Genomic DNA, 15156 nt, shown 5'->3' with positions numbered 1-15156 from the left:
CAATGTGCCCCGCAGGAGTCCACTTGTCCCTGCACAGATGGTTGGACTGGGAGAGGACTTTCAATCTAGGTTTCAAACTCAGTGGTCACAGTCAGATTCTCTTTCCTAGTGATACAGACCTGGCACTCTGGGGACTCCCTACTTGACGCTGAGACCAGAGAGGTCACGGTAACACTGGCCTGACGGTGCCATGGGGGCCCCACGGAGGGAGTTAAGGAAGTGGACTTGCCAAGCAGAAGGATGAATCCAGTGTCAGCAGAAGATCCGGGAGGACACAGGGGCTGAATCTTGGGCCAGGCCACATGGCTCCTTGATTTTGGTTGTAGTCTCCTGTGGGCTTGGTTTCGTTCCAGCCCTGTCTCATGCTCCCAGGCTCCCAGGTGGCCCTATACCTTCCCACCAAATCTCCCTTTCAGTCTGGAGCCATTCTAAGGCGGTTTCCATTCCCTGAAAACAAACATTCCCTAAACGACTAAAACCATGCCAATTAAAAATACAGTCTTTACTGGGGGGACCCGGGTGGTGCAGTGGGTTAAGCTCTTGGTTTCTGCTTGGGTCCAGAGATCAAAACCCGCAGTGGGCTCCAAACTCAGCGAGGAGTCTGCTTGAGATGCTCTCTCTCTCTCTCCCTCCGTGCCTCCTGCTCTCTCTCTCTCTCAAACACATCTTTAAAAAAAAAAAAAATACAATCTTTATTGGGGCACCTGGCTGGTGGTAGAGCATCCAACTCTTGATCTTGGGGTTATAGGTTCAAGACCCACAATGGGTATAGAAATTACTTAAAAATAAAATCTTTTATTTTATTTATTTTTTGTTTATTTTTTTAAGATTTATTTATTTGTCAGAGAGAGAGCGCACAAGCAGGGGGCTGTGGCAGGCAGAGGGAGAAGCAGACTCCCCGCTGAACAGAGAGCCCAGTGCGGGGCTCCATCCCAGGACCCTGAGATCATGACCTGAGCCAAAGGCAGATGCTTAACTGACTGAGCCACCCAGGTGCCCCTGTTGTGTTTCTTCACTCTAATAATAAACTAACAGAGAAATTAAGAAGATAATTCTATTTACTATTGCATTAAAAAGGATAAAATACCTAGGAATAAATGTGACCAAGGGGATGAAAGACATATACTCTGAAAACTATAAGACATAGATGAGAGAAACTGAAGGAAACAAAAACAAATTGAAAGATAATCCATCCTCATGTGCTGAAAGGATTAAAATTGTTGAAATGTCCACCCAAAGCAATCTATAGATTCAGTGCAATCCCCATCAAAATTCCAATGGTATTTTTCACAGAAATAGAACAAACAATCCTAAAATTTCAATGGAACCACAAAAGGCCCTGAATAGCCAAAACAATCTTGAGAACAAAGAACAAATCTGGAGCTATCACACTCCCTGATTTCAAACTCTATTATGAAGCAACAGTAATGAAAACAGTGTAGTATTGGCACAAAAACAGACACATAGATCAATGAAACAGAAGAGAGAACCCAGAAAAAAAGCCTACACATATATCGTCAATAAATTTGTTACAAAGGAGGCAAGAATATGCAGTGGAGAAAGGATAGTTTCATCGATAAGTGATGTTGGGGAAACTGGACAGCTGCATGCAAAAGAATGAAACGGGATCCTTTCTTATACCGTACACATAAAGTAACTCAAAATAGATGAAAGATCTGAATGTAAGACCTAAAACCATAAAGATCCTAGAAGAAAACATGCCATCGCGGCTGGGCGCCCCACTTGCCATCAGGTGCCTGCAACCTTCTCAGGTGTCACATGGGCTACAGAAAAATCCACAGAGAGATTGAGGCCATTTCTTCAGAATCTGGAGACTATGCCTAGGAGGCACGGGGCACCTTACCTTTCTCGTCTCATGGGTCAGAATCGTGTCAGTGGTCACCCCTTGAACCAAAATCCCGCGCAAGGAAAATAGAACCACTGTGATTGGCTGCAAGTCCCCGCAGAGGCCGGAAGGTCCTCCCTCAACAAGGAGGCCATGCTCGCTCCATCTTTTTCTGGTCTTTTCTCACTTCCCACCTCAGCATCCAGGGCTTTCTGGACCGTCTTGTTCACAATTACACCTCCAGCATTCTCCGTTTCTTTCTCTGCTTTAGTTTAAAATTTTATTTTTTTTTAAGTAGACTCCACACCCACCATGGGGCTTGAACTCACCGCCCTGAGATTGAGAGTCATGCGCTCTACTGACTGAGTCAGCCAGGCTCAGTTTATTGTACCATAAGATATGGTTTATTCATTTTTAAAGCTGTATAGCCCCACCTCTTTCAGCCAGAATGAGTGTAGCAATATCACTGTTCTGTTCATTGCTACATCGTTAGCCCATTCTGGCCACATAAATAATACTCAATAATTATCTGTTGACTGAGTGAAAAATCCATTTGAATGAATTCCATCCGAATCCATCTTTCAATAAATTCTAAACTCAGGTGAAGAAAAGAATTGTTTACTCTTGGGGCGCCTGGGTGGCTCAGTGGTTTAAGCCGCTGCCTTCGGCTCAGGTCATGATCTCAGGGTCCTGGGATCGGGTCCCGCATCGGGCTCTCTGCTCGGCAGAGAGCCTGCTTCCCTCTCTCTCTCTCTGCCTGCCTCTCCATCTACTTGTGATTTCTCTCTGCCAAAGAAATAAATAAAATCTTAAAAAAAAAAAAAAAAAAAAGAGTTGTTTACTCTTTCGTTGCCTTCCCCCACGCACCCCCATGCCCCCGTCTTCACCCACCAGTCGTTGCTCCCCGGACAGCATTCCCATTGGGATGTGGGGTTCCTGCTGCTGATGACCGGAGGCACACTGAGCCGAGGAACTGTTCCAGGCGCTGGCTATCCTGCCCCAACGTCCCTCACACGTGGCCACAGCCACCCCTTGCTGTCACTCCTTAGCTGCGAACCTCTCCTTCAGGCCACTCTGCAGTCGTGATATGGCTTTGGGACCAGCGTCCTGCCCCCATCCTCCATGACTTCTCACGGTCCCTTCACCTCCTCTACTCCAGTGATGTAGACCTTCACATATGCAGCCTCCAAGGCATGGCCTTATCAGGAACCTGCTTCTGCTTCAGGACCTCAACTCTATTGTCCTCATTCCCTCTCCTCTTTTCCCCTACAGTAACGGGCCTGCCCTTCACCCCCATTGCTGCCTCTTTGGCTTCCTTGCTTATGGTTCCTCTGACCGTCCACCCTGTCTGCACACACAGTCGGCTCTTCAACGGTGCTCTGGCCAGGGCCCTAGAGTTCCTGTTCTTCAGCTTCCCAGTCTACCCGCTGCGAGTTCCCCTGCTGTCTACTTCTGCAACCTTTGGGCTGGTGGAAATGGCTCCCACCTTGCCTGGCCAGAGGGGCCTGTCCCGGCAGCACGACCCCTACCCAGTCCCACCCCCTCTCTCTCTCCTGGGGCTGTCTTCGGGTTCTGCCTTCGGACTGGCCTGGGGAGTGGGAAGGAGCGGGGAGAGACAAAGGAGGGACTGAGAGGGCCTCGGTGCACTGGGCTGCCCAGCCGAGGGTAGGGCAGGGAGACGGACGACATTCTCTCCTGCCCCTCGTGGAGGCTAGCCCAATTCACAGATGCTTTGTGAAACTACTTTGTGAAACTACTTCATTTCACGAATGCTTTGAGTCAGCTGGGAACTGAGAACTAGAAATGAATGAAAACAGTGCTGGCGCTCCAGGAATCCCTAACAGCTCATTGGCTCCTTGAGTTTTAAGGCTTTGAGAAGAAGCTGAGGTAGTAAATGAAAACAAAAACAAAAGCAAAAACAAACACCCAGAAAGAACCCGTATATGGACTCCACCCTCTTTTACAGGGAATTTGGAAACATGCATGAATATATTTCTTTATGTTTTCTAAGCACAAGAAATAATTCTAGCTTTTCTTGATGATTTATAATTAAATTTTTAAAATTAATTTTCTTAAAAGATTTTTATTTATTTGACACAGAGAGAGAAAGAGAAAGAGGGCTCGCATAAGCCAGGCAGAAGGAGAAGCAGGCTCCCCGCTGAGCAAGGAGTCCCATGCAGGACTCTATCCAAGGACTCTGACTGAGATCATGACCTAAGCTGAAGGCAGATACTTAACCGAAGGAGCCACCCAGGCACCCCCAGTTAAACCCTTTTAAATAAACTCAGTTTGATCTTGAAAATTAACTGTTTCCAGAATGAATCCAGGCCATGATCTATTAAACTCCTGCCTTAAATCATAGCGATGTTTAAAGGTAATATTTTAAAGAGAACATGATCATGATTCTCATGCAGAGATATAAAATGAACATGTCAAAGATTTTACTGAACTAATCAAGGACCCAGTGAGATATTCACAAAAGAATTCAAAGAACTCCCCTACCCCCTGCCCTCACGTAGGCAAATAAGAAATGCTAAAAGGAATTTATAAATCAATGCAAATGTATCTATTCCCAGGGCAATAATCAATTCCATTCCACCAGACATGATTAATTTGCATTTATATGGACAAGAACAATTTGTATTGATACTGGTTTTCTACAACTTCCAGAGGTGTAAAACAGATCAAAGACAAGAAAGGTTGAACATGAAGGGTTGTCTACATAAGACACCCAATAATTTCTTTTTGGGTCCATTTTGGTCTTTTGCTTTTTCCTAATACTGACCACTGGAGAAGACCAAGAAACATGAATATATAAAAATTAAAAACATGTACATCACAGAGTATAGATAGTTGCTAAAACTCTTTGGTATATACACCTAAGATCTGTGCACTTCGTTGTATATAAATTTTTTTTTGAAGATTTTATTTATTTATTCAACAGAGAGAGGAGAGAGCAAGAGCAGGGGGAGTAGCAGGCAGAGGGAGAGGGAGAAGCAGGTTCCCAGCAGAGCAGAGAGCCCAATGCAGGGCTCGATCCCAGAACCCTGTGATCATGACCTGAGCTGAAGGTAACTGCTTAACTGACTGAACCACCCAGGTGGCTTAGTCAATTAAAATAATTGTTTAAGGGGCATCTGGCTGGCTCAGTTTGAAGAAAATGGGACTCTTGATCTCTAGGTCATGAGTTTTAGCCCCATGCTGGGTGTAGAGATTACATAAATAAATAAATAAATAAATAAATAAATAAATAAAATTTCGTAAATAACAGAAAAACCTTGTGGATGCTACAAATGTTATTAATAAAATTTTCAATTAAGCATTACGCTGAGAAAACATTTGTAACACATGTAACAGACAACAGATTGCTATCTTCCATAAATAATGGGGTCACGTGAATCAATTAAATAAAAACGCCAATAAATAAGTGGCCAAAAGCTAACTAGCACACAACTTGTGGAAGCAGAGACATACGTTGAAGACCGTTCACTTTTGTAATTAATTGCAAATTTGAATAAATTCTTTTTCACTTATCCCTGGTTAGAGATTTGTGAAAATTATTTTACTTTTGACAAGCATGCAGTAAGCCAAGCTTTCTACATCTTGCTTGCTGCTGGTGGCACACACTGATGTGTGTTTTCCAGGGAGTCTTCTTATGGCATGAATAAAAAGACTTACAAATATTTTTGACTCAGAAATTCCAACACGAGGTCTCTTACAAGGAAAAAAATTGGGAACCACATCCCAAGATGCACGGACAAAAACAGTCAATATAGCGAAAAATTGGAGACAACCAGTGTCTGGTAACAGGTTAATCACTGCAAAAATTGCAATGCGGCCCTACGATAAAAACCTCATTCAATCTTTAAAAATGTTTATGGGGGGACGCCTGGGTGGCTCAGTTGGTTAAGCGGCTGCCTTTGGCTCAGGTCATGATCCCAGCGTCCTGGGATCGAGTCCCACATCGGGCTCCTTGCTTGGCGGGGAGCCTGCTTCTCCCTCTGCCTCTGCCTGCCACTCTGTCTGCCTGTGCTTTCTCTCGCTTCTCTCTCTATGACAAATAAATAAATAAAATCTTTAAAAAAAAAATGTTTATGGGGATGCCTGGCTGGCTCAGTCAGTACAGTGTGTGACTCTTGATCTTGGGGTTGTGGGTTCAAGCTCCACGTGGGTATGGAGGTTATTCAAAACTAAAATCTTTCAAAAAAATAATAATGTTGAGGCCTCTGGGCGGCACAGTTGGTTAAGCACCTGACTTTTTATTACCACTCAGGTCATCGTTTTTGGGGTGGTGAGGTCGAGCCCTGCGTTGGGCTCCATGCTCAACGTGTGGTCTGCTTGGGTCTCTTTCTCTCCCTCTACCCCTCCCCTACCCTGCTCTCTCTCTCTCAAATAAATAATCTTTTTAAAAAAATAATATTTATGAAGAATTTATTAAGAGATGGGGTGATGCTTAAGATACATTACATGAAAAATCAGGCTATGGACCTATATATGTCATGTTTATAAGCATATAAAAATATAAGCACCAATACTCATATGTAGTAGATATTACACTGGAGATGTAATTCATGGGTTGTTTATTCATTGCTCTGTGAAAAGAGTGCTAGAATGTGTTCTTTGGGGAAAGAGAGGCTCCCCATCCCATGGAGTCCCCTTCCTCCAAGGGAGGAAGCTAGAATTTAACTATTTTGAAGGGCTGAGCCCCCAGAGGCCATCAGGCCCTACTGTTAGGGAAGCTTGGGAACCAGTGACCAACATTTTGTGTGAAAACCTATTGAAAAGTCAGTCTTGGGGGCAAGGTATAATTTGCAGCTCTATGGTCCAGGAGGGAGGAGGAACAAGCCCAGTCTGTTCTAAGGGTTGGAAACACCAACGCAAGACAGAAAAGGGGGGTGGCAAAATCAACAGGTGTTCATCGGAGCTAGTCCTGAGACAGTGCTGGGGCTGGAGGCCTGAAAGGGCTGGTGGCCAAGAATGAGGCCTTGGGAACTGGTAAAGGACTCTAGACTAGCTGATGCTAAGTGAGTAGAACTCCTCCTCCCCAGACCTCCCAGTCTGAGAGCCTGGTGGGAACCAGCAGGGGTACCGGAGAGTGACACCTTGTGGTGGCAAAGGGCAATTGCAGAAAGAGCCACAGTCCGGAGTTTAGGACACATGGGCTTTTCTTCAATAGGTGTGAATGTCCATAGGGCTTTGTATGTTACATGAACTCTAGGGTCCTGGGCAGTCCAGGAGAAAGGGGACCTCTGAGAAGGGGGTAATTGGCTAATTCAGCAGTCAGAGTCTGGAGCTAGGTTTTAGTTTCAGTGATTTCAGAAAACTTTTTCGGGCGTCCTCACTACTATGGTACAGTTCATATTGACCATGTTCATATGCATGGAAAAAAGAACAAAAGAAAACCCACCATAACAGTAACAGAGGTTATATTTGGGTGTTGAGATTATAATTATTTTTATTATCTTTTTAAAGGTTTATGTATTTTTTAAAATTTCAACAATCAGGATATATCATTCGCTGTTCTGGCAGGAATACTTGTTTTTCTTATAAAGGGTATACGGTGGTATGTTACTGTCATTCTATTTATTTTCTTTTAAAGATTTATTTATATATTTGAGAGAGAGACAGAGAGAAAGCATGTGCTAGCGGGGGGGGGGGGCAGAGGAAAAGAGAATATCTCCTGTCGATTCCCCACTGAGCACAAAGCCCAACATGGGGCTCCATCTCACAATCCTGAGATCATGATGTTAGCTGAAATCAAGAGTAAGATGCTTAACCAACACAGCCGCCCAGACACTCCTGTAATTCTTTTCACTTTTTTTAAGATTGTCTTTTTCGAGCAGTTTTAGGTTCACAGGAAGGTTAAAAGGGAGGTACACAGATTTCCTATAGCCCTCTCCTTGCCGCCACCCATGCACAGCCTCCCTCCCATTATCCACATCCCTCACCAAAGTGATACGTTTGTTACAACTGTTACAACTGATGAACCTACGCTCACACATGGCAATCACCCAAAGTCCGTAGTTTACCTTGGGGTTCACTTGTAATGTTGTATATTCTGTGGGTTTAGTCAATGTATGACATGTATCCGTTATTATAATGTCACAGAGTAGTTTCACTGCCTTAAAAATCCTCTCTGCTAGGATGTCTGGGTGGCTCAGTCCGTTAAGTCCCACTCTTTTTTTTTTTTCCCAAGGATTTTTTATTTACATATTTGACAGAGAGAGACACATCAAGGAAGGGAACACAAGCAGGGGGAGTGGGAGAGGGAGAAGCAGGCTTCTCGCTGAGCAGAGAGCCCGACCCAGGGCTCAATCCCAGGACCCTGGGATCACCACCCGAGCTGAAGACAGATGCTTAATGATTGAGTCACTCAGGTGCCCCAAGTGTCCAACACTTGATTTTGGCTCAGGTCATGACTTCTGAGTCTTGAGATCAAGCCCCGCATTGGGGTGTGCTGGGTATAGAGCCTGCTTGAGGTTCTCTCCCTCTCCCTCTGTCCTTCCCCATCCCCCCATCTTACTCTCCCTCTCTCAAAAAAATAAATATAAATAAATAAATAAAATCCTTTGTGCTGTACCTATTCATCCTTCCTGCTGGCCCTTCCCCCACAAAACCTCTGACAACCATTGATTTTTCACAAAATGCCTCATATTACAGGTGCATCGTTTTGTATGTTGCTTTTTTTCAGCCACCGGAATATCTTCCTGTATTAACAAATAGAGATATTCATTTTTTAAAACTCTACCCCCAACATAGGACTTGCACTCACAACCCCAAGATCAAGAGTTGCTGGCTCTACCAACTGGGCCAGCCAGGCGCCCCAGCGATGTTCATTTTTTAAAAGGCCAAATAGAATTCTAAGGTATAGATATTCCAAACATTATTTATCTAGACCTCCGTTTATAAATGTTTAAATTATTTGTATGTATTTTGGCTATAAATATTGCTATAATAAATATTCTTGTACATATCTTGGCAGTATGATTCTATCTATAGTATTTCTAGGAATAGAATTGTTTGTTTTCCTTCCAAAAGGACTACCCCAATTCCTATTACTGCCAACGGGAGAGTGAATTATTTTGCTCCCTGTCAACACTACTGTGTATTATCATGCTCTAATACTTTTGCTAATACCACAGAAGAAAAGCAGTATATTTGTTTTGATCTGCATTAAAAAAATTACTAATGAGGCCAAGTTTTTTGCTCTGTGACCTGCTTATTCTTATCCTTTGCCCATTCTTCTACTGAGTTGTAGGTCTTTCTCACGCTCTGCTGTATAAACTCACAGTAAATGAGAAATTAGTCTTTTGTCACATGTGTTACAAATATTTCCCCTACTTTGTCATGTGACTTTGGTTTCAGTCTTTTATGCTATATAGACATTTTTAACTCTGTGTGTTCCAATTTATTTCTTTTTATTCCTGGGTCTGAGTGCATTTGTTTTATAATTAAAAAAAAAAATTCAGTTTGTGTGTGTGTGAGAGAGACACAAAGAGACAGAGAAGCAACTGAAACACACAGCGGTAAATGGCCATTAGTGGAAAGCCTATGCCCAGACCTTTCCCTGGGGATGTTTCTAGCTCCCAGGCCACGTGGCCGCATTGATCTCAGTCAGCGGCTTCAATCTTTGTGAGGGAGGAGTTTCGGAGAAGCAGTCTGGTTTGACAAGCCGGTCAGGGATTTTGTCCCGCAGCCTCTTGTACATGCCATGGGCCTCGCACACTTGTACTGCAGATCTCAAGATTTTTTTCTTTCTCTTTTCAATGGTCAACTAACTATTCCAGTGATAATTTTTCTTCTTATGAAATAAGCAGCCTAGGGATTATATACACAGCTGACTCTTGAACAATGCAGGTCCATTTGGATGAGGAATTTTTTTTTTTTTAAGTAAGCTCTCTCTCAGTGTGGGGCTTGAACTCATGACCCAGAGATGGAGTCGAATGCTCTCCCAACTGACCCAGCCGTGTGCAAGGTCCTATATGCGGATTTTCTTTTTTTAATAAATAACATACAGCATTGTAAAGGTTTTTTCTCCTATGGTTTTCTTTTTTTTTTTTTCTCTTATGATTTTCTTAACAATATGTTCTCTACCTTATTTTATTGTAAGAATACAGTATATAACACGTATACTGTATTAATGTTAATTGATTGTTTCTGTTATCAGTAAGACTTCTGGTCAACAGGCTCTAAGTTTTGGGGCATCTGGAGTTCTGAGTAGATTTCAATTGCTGGGGTAGAGGTGGGGGTGATGTCAGTGCTTCTAGCCCCTAGTTGTTCAAACGTCAACTGTATACATACAGTATGTGTGTATAGTGTGTGTGTGTGTGTGTACACATGTATTTACATTTCTTCCTTTCTATCTTTGTAATTAGTCTTCACTTGTAATAACTTGGGGGTACATGGATGATTCTAGAGCTAAATCCCCTTTAAAACACACTCTGCCTTAAGTCCTTCCTGGTTCCACCGGTGCCTCTGTGTTCGGCAACTGCCAGTTCAGACAAAGCTGCCTCCTGAGTCATTCTGCCCAGCCCAGAGCAGCCTTGTGTCTTCCGAGAAATATCCCTGACTACAGCAGTTCAGAGTAGGGCATGGGAACTGGCCAGAGATTGTAAAGCCATTCTCTTCCTTCTTGGCACCAAGGGGCTAGAGAAGCCCAGGTCAGCACAGGACAACTGAGAGAGAGAAAACCCAGCGTCCCAGGAGGAGAAAGACAAGGACCAAAGACACCCCCTCCACCCCCATTACACTAACGACAAGCTGTTAATTAAAAAATAAATAAATAAAAATAAAAACCGAAAAACAAAGACAAAACAACACAAAACAAAAAACCCAAAATATGGGGAATACTTCAGGCCTTGTTAGGAGGGGTGAAAATTTCCTTCAAAAATGAAAATGAAAACAAAAAATCCTGTTCTAGCTCTTCTTTTCACAGGGGCATGCGTCATGGGGCCCTTAACTTCACATTGTTCAGTGATAATTCTTGGACTGAATTTCACTCCTTCCTCTTTCAAATAAGTGCTTCCCTGATCTCATTCCCTCGTTTCTCTTGCTCCCGTGGCATTCCCACCAGGAGCCCCCCTTTAGATTTTTTTTTTTCTTCCCTTTGGGCCAGCCTTAGAGCCTCCTACAGCACTGGTCACGATAGAATCTTTTCCCAGGCTGGTTTAGTGGTCCCGCTCCTGTGGCGTAACTAGCAAAAATGAGACACACAGGCTTCCTTCAAACTAAGAAATCCCCTTCTAGACAGCGAGGACATAGGGTAGTTTGAGCAATGGTAGGGAGGTTGGGGGTGTCTTGGGCGGGGGGGGGGGGGATACTTCCTGCGTCCTCAGGGCCTGAAGGCGCCACTACCTCAATTCAGGTCACTGGCCCTGCTCCTGACCCAGTGCTCTAGAAAGCACCGCCCATCCCCATTCTTATCATCTCGTGAATTCTAGCTGACCTGGGTGCTCCCTGAAAGGCTCAGGCTGAGCACTCCCTGGGGCAAGGTATCTTCTTGCTCAGCATTTAAAAATAAGTAGTGATGCGTGTATTTTCTGCCTGGTCAGGTTCTCCTAGTAGGCCTAGAGTCTCTGGAGTGGAGAGAACCTGCCCTGGTGTGGGCTACCGGTGAGGAAACTAGGAGCCAGATCTAATCCCCTCTCACCCTGGAGGATTCAGGGGTTTGGCCATGTGACAGACTCAGCCAACCAAATGCGCTTTCCCTGGTTTTGGAACCCTGAGAGGAGGGCAGGCCAACAGAAATGACTGTAGGGTCACAGGGGCTCATGGGCTCATGCGGAGGGCACACGAGCCTGGGAAGACCATTGTTGTGGTTCTTGGGGCTTTATCTAGCCCTAGTTTCTTGGCTCCCAACCAGTTTTTTTTTTTTTTAAAGACTTTATTTATTTATTTGAGAGAGAGAGAGATCACAAGTAGGCAGAGAGGCAGGAGGAAGCAGGCTCCCTGCTGAGCAGAGAGCCTGATGCAGGGCTCGATCCCAGGACCCTGAGATCATGACCTGAGCGGAAGGCAGAGGCTTAACCCACTGAGCCACCCAGGCATCCCAGCTCCCAACTATTCTTAATTAAGCCTGATTCTTTCCCATTTACTCTGCAAGTTCCCTAATATTCTTTCAATAAGTCCTTTTTACTTAGCCAGAGTAGTTGTCTGAAGCTTTTAACCAGGAATGCCCATGGGTAGTGCAGAGCTCTGTCACCCCTGGAGTTTGGCAGATGGAGAAAAGATTTTCTTGGGGGAGCAATCCTACTCAGTAAACCGGGCTGTGTTTCTAGGCTTGCTCGCTGCCCCAGGCTGGCTTGAGCACCAGGTCCATTATGCCATAAACTGGTCTTAAATGTGAATTGCTTTCTTTTCTTTTCTCTTAAAGATTTATTTACTGGACACCTAGGTGGCTCAGTCAGTTAAGCTCTGCCTTCAGCTCAGGACATGATCTCGGGATCCTGGGACTGAGTCCTGCATCGGGCCTCCCTGCTCAGTGAGGTGCCAGCTTCTGCCTCTGCTCCTCCCCCTTGCTGGCATGCTCTCTTTCTCTCTCAAATAAATATATGAATCTTTTTAAAAAGCAAAGATTTACTTGTGTGAGAGAGTGCACATGCGGGGGGTGGGGAGGCAAAGGGAGGAGAGAGAATGCTAAACAGACTCTCTGTGGGGCTCAGTCTCCTTACCCTAAGATCAGGGTGACTCTGAGATCACCACCTGAGCCAAAGCCATCTGACTACACCAGCCAGGTAACCTGAATGTGAGTTGCTTTCTAGCTAAACCTGGGACACTTGACACTGGCCAGGACCAATCTCCTAGACAATCAGGCACAGGAAAGAGATGGCTGGCTCCAGGAATGTCCTATGACTGTCTGGGCCAGTTTCTTGTGGCCAAGGGTTGGTTTGGGATAGGATCAGAGGTAAACACACTCTTAAGCTGCTAAAAGTTTCCGCTACCAATGCCCCAGGCCCCCACACCCAAACACATCTTTTCCCCTTCATGTACATTCTCATTCCTAGGGAGGATGGAAGTGGGGAAAAGCAAATCTTTGTAATATGAGAACATCCCCAAGAATTATCATCCTCAACTATTTTGCATATCTTCTCTAAGACTGCTGGCCAGGAGAGTGGCCACTGGAGCTCTGTCTCCAGTGCACGGAGTGCAAACGTCTTAAGTTGGCCTCCAGGTGGTGCTATTTGCACACGGTTCACTAACCCTAACACAGCAGGATGCTGCCGGGGAGGTGGTGGTCCACAGCTGAACTTCACCTTGCATCGTTACACTTGGACTGATTAAGGGCATTCATGAATGAAAGGCAGGGGAAACCGAAATAATCTTCGGAGTGGTGCAGAGAACTCTCTAAGAATGACCTCAAACTCAGAAGCTATAAAAAGACAATGTAGACAGCATAAATATTTCTATGCTAAAAAACAAAAAAACCAGCAAACTGAGAAATGGCAACTTCCATGACAAAGAACTCACTTTCCTAATATACCAACAACTCCTGCAAATAAATTTGATTAAAGCATGGGAAGAAAAAAATCTTGCCATTTGCAATGATGTGGATGGAGCGACAGAGTACTGAGCTAAGTGAAATAAGTCAACCAGGAAAAGACAAATACTGTATGATCTCACTCAGAGGTGGAATTTAAGAAACAAAACAAACAGGGGCCCCTGGGTGGCTCAGTCAGTTAAGCTCTGCCTTCTACTCAGGTCAGGATTCCAGCGTCTGGGGATTAATCCTGAGTCCCACTTCCTGCTCATTAAGAAGCTGCTTCTCGGGACGCCTGAGTGGCTCAGTTGGTTAGACGACTGCCTTGGACTCAGGTCATGATCCCAGAGTCCCGGGATCGAGTCCCGCATCGGGCTCCCAGCTGCATGGGGAGTCTGGTTCTCCCTCTGACCTTCTCCTCACTCATGCTCCCTCTCACTGTCTCTCTCTCTCAAATAAATAAATAAAATCTTAAAAAAAAAAAAAAAAAGAAGCTGCTTCTCCCTCTCCTCCCTGTGTGTGCTGTCTGTCGCTATCTCTGTCACTATTTTTCTCTCTCTTAAATAAATTACAATAAAATAAAATAAAGAAGAAATAAAGAAAACAAATGGACAAAGGAAAAAAAAAAAAAAAACAGAGAGAGACAAACCAGAAAACAGACTCTTAACTAGAGAGGACAAGCTACTGGTTGCCGGAGGGGAGGGGGTTGGGGCTGGGTGAAGGAGGACTTGGGGACCGAGGAACGCACTTGTCCCGATGAGCACTGAGTGTCGAGTGTCGTATGGAATTGCTTCATTATTGCACACCTGGAAACACTGTATACTGGATCAAAGGAAAACAAGCGAACAAACATGGGAACATACGAACAATCCGTTCACAGAATAGGAGATTAAAATCACCCCAATAGGGACGCCTGGGTGGCTCAGTTGGTTGGACGACTGCCTTCGGCTCAGGTCATGATCCTGGAGTCCCGGGATCGAGTCCCGCATCGGGCTCCCAGCTCCATGGGGAGTCTGCTTCTCTCTCTGACCTTCTCCTCGCTCATGCTCCCTCTCACTGTCTCTCTCTCAAGTAAATAAATAAAATCTTTAAAAAATAAAATAAAATAAAATCACCCCAATAAACATAAAACATTTCTCAAATACAAAATTTTCATCAATATGAAATGTAATATAAATAAAAAATCAGAACAGCGAAGGCAGTCGGTCATTTGCTTGTGCGCCTCGGATCACTGCTCTGTGTCAGCATTCAGTCTTTCTATCAGAGACCGCTGAGAGCGTGTTTCCCTCCATCCTCCTGTTTCCCCCTGGGTTTCCAGACGGTTCCTCACCTGTTGTCCTTGCAGCGCTGCGGCAGCTACTTCTTCAAGGGCATCGACTGTGGGAAGGACAGAGGCCGATCTCCCGCTCTCACCTCCCAGGGCCGAGACCCACGGTGAGCAGCACTGGGATGAGGGACTGATGTGGACACGTGGAACGGGTGTGCCGGGAGCGGCGTCCGCGCGCAGGGAGGCGGCGCTGGGGCAGGCTCCAAGGAGACCAGGTGGACGAAAGAAGAGGCGGGACCTGGCTTGCCTCCAGCGGCAGGAAAACCACGTGCGAAAACAAAGGGGTGTGCCAAGGCCAGGTGCGAGCGTGGACCAGCAGGTTGGGGGAGAGGGCGCCGGGCTCGGGCAGCGGACTCCTCCCAGCTCGGGGACAGCCTTCGGGGGCCTGACAACCTGCCTCAGCACACAATTCCCGCTGAAATGGACCTTCGAGCCCCTCCACACAACTTTTATTTTTCATAGCCAAATACACGGAGGCCTCAGGGAGGTGAAAGGACCCGTCCCAGG

Source organism: Mustela nigripes, chromosome 13, assembly GCF_022355385.1.
Source record: "Mustela nigripes isolate SB6536 chromosome 13, MUSNIG.SB6536, whole genome shotgun sequence".
Taxonomy (NCBI): domain Eukaryota; kingdom Metazoa; phylum Chordata; class Mammalia; order Carnivora; family Mustelidae; genus Mustela; species Mustela nigripes.
Note: the sequence above shows the minus strand (reverse complement) of the source record.